This window comes from Miscanthus floridulus, chromosome 17, assembly GCF_019320115.1.
Source record: "Miscanthus floridulus cultivar M001 chromosome 17, ASM1932011v1, whole genome shotgun sequence".
In the NCBI taxonomy this organism is placed as follows: Eukaryota; Viridiplantae; Streptophyta; class Magnoliopsida; order Poales; family Poaceae; genus Miscanthus; species Miscanthus floridulus.
The window spans coordinates 78,365,466-78,367,817 of record NC_089596.1 but is presented as its reverse complement, the minus strand read 5'-3'; positions in this window follow the sequence as shown (position 1 = coordinate 78,367,817).

Here is a 2,352-nt window from a genome sequence, read left to right as displayed (position 1 = left end):
CCCTAGGTACGAATGAAAGTGAATGAAATATTATTTTTTCATTAATTTTATATTGGCTTCAAAAATAATTGACCCACAACTTATTTTTGTAGCAGGGTCTCCCCCTAGCCTAGCCCAATCATTCATTCCCCATCTCATCACAGCGTCGTGGGGGGCAAGACGACTTCATCCCCACGGCGATCTACAACTCCTACACCGGCCCCATCGCCTCCACAACGATCTCTAACTCCTACACCGGCCCCACCACCTCCACAACGATCTCCAACGCCTCCACGCCGGACTCCAACATCGGCCTCATCGCCTCCACGCCGGTCTCCAACACCACCCCCACCCCCTTCACAGCGACGCACTACAAAGACGTCTAAGGTCCTGGCGGCAAAGAAGACCCAAAAAAAAGAGTTATTTCTCAAGAAATACCTCCTAAAAAGACTGATGAGCAAATAGCAGCTGAAGAAGACAAAAAAGTGAAAGATTTTTTATAGATATCCAAAAGCAGAGACAAGCGAAGCTTAAGGAGAAGTCGTACTTTTACATACCACGAGATCAGCTGAGGCAGAAGGTCGAAGCTCATAAGAAAAAGATGCTTGAAGTTCACAAGCCTCCGCCACTATCAGACTATGACCGCTCCCTCGTGAAGTCACATGATGCACATAAGAAAAGAAAAAGAGCATCAGGGAAGGATGTCCCATAGCTCGGACAACAGAAGCAACCAATGCAAAATCTTGTTGTTGCTAATGAATATGGTTCCAACATAGAAGTCTATCGACCAGACAACTCTGGAGAAGTGTCGGTTCAAGACCTTAATGCCTTTTTTTGAACAAACTGGTTTAACCTTGGATCAAGTGACGGGCAAAGCTCCAATCCAGAACCTGGAAGTTGATACCTGGAAGACTTATAAATTTGGCAAAAGTTTGTACAACCCTGCGGCTCTGAATGAATTGGGTACGCAAATGTACTTGCTCAACAGGTGGTACATGCAGGCGTGTGGTAGGGGTGAGCAGTGGATATTTGTCAGATTTAGAGACCATCATTACTTCCGTGGAGATGACATCTTATATATTAGTTTCGAAGAATTGCATCAACTATTCCACTTAGACGCTCTAGACAAATCAATCATTAGCTCCTTTTGTTTGTAAGTGATTCTTACTTTTATTTAATAAACTCACTTCCATGCGTATGTGTATATAATTATCCTCACATGTAACTTATATTTATATACAGATTCCAGATGTCAGAGCTCCAAAGAATACAAGACACTAGTGTTGACTTCATTGATCCTTATATCGTATTCAAAACCGATATTATTGTCAAGGAATACTGGGTATCTGAAGCACAGACGAATATCATGAAGTTCTTCGTGAAGCAGCACGACAAGACAACAATATTTTTCCCGTACAACTTTGAGTAAGTGTTAATAATAATGTAGTCTACACATTTTATATAATATCAATATAACTTATATGTATGTACATGTGTGTATAAACCAATGCAGGTTTTACTGGATACTCATTGTCATTGAGTTAAACTCAAGTCAGTTAGTAATCTTGGACTCATTGAGAAAAGAGCGAGCACTATACCAAGATATGATAGACATTATCCATGGGTAATTTCGATCTCTCGCGCACAACTATTATTGAATAGACTTTGCCATAATTTATTAACGATCGTACATTATTGGTCGCACAGGGTTTGGAAAGAGTTTATTCGGCAACACCGTAAGGATTGCAAGGCACCATTTAATGTAGTTGAAATACCAGTAAGTTGTACTATATATACTTCCCCACGTGTTTAATTACTATATCGTACTTCAATTTACGTGTAAGATGATGAGAATAATCTTCTTCTCGTACAGTGGTGTTTGCGGCATGAACCAGGTAATAACTTGTGTGGATACTATGTTTGTAAATTTATCTCTGCATACATAAGAAGAACTCCTGAAGATGTCCTCAGAGTACGTATATATCAATTTTTTATTTATTTTTAAATGAATATATATATATGTATTAATACTTTTCCTTTTATTTCAAATGCAAGACTGAATGGTTGAAACGAAGGGTCATGCAAAAAGACCATCTGAAAGCAGTTCACGAGTCAATAGCAGGATATCTTCTAGAAAAAGTACTAAATCCCAACGGCGAGTTCTACTTTGATCTAAGGAATTAATGATGTAAATTAAATGTTTATTGATATCGTTATTTTCGAGAACAAGATTATGAAAGTGTTGTATATATACATATATATCTATAATATATATAGTTTCATACTTTATTCGAATATAATAATGCTCGAGATGAGAATTAGATGTAATTATATGCGTGCGTGTATTTATATTAGAAGTGTAGAATACGTACA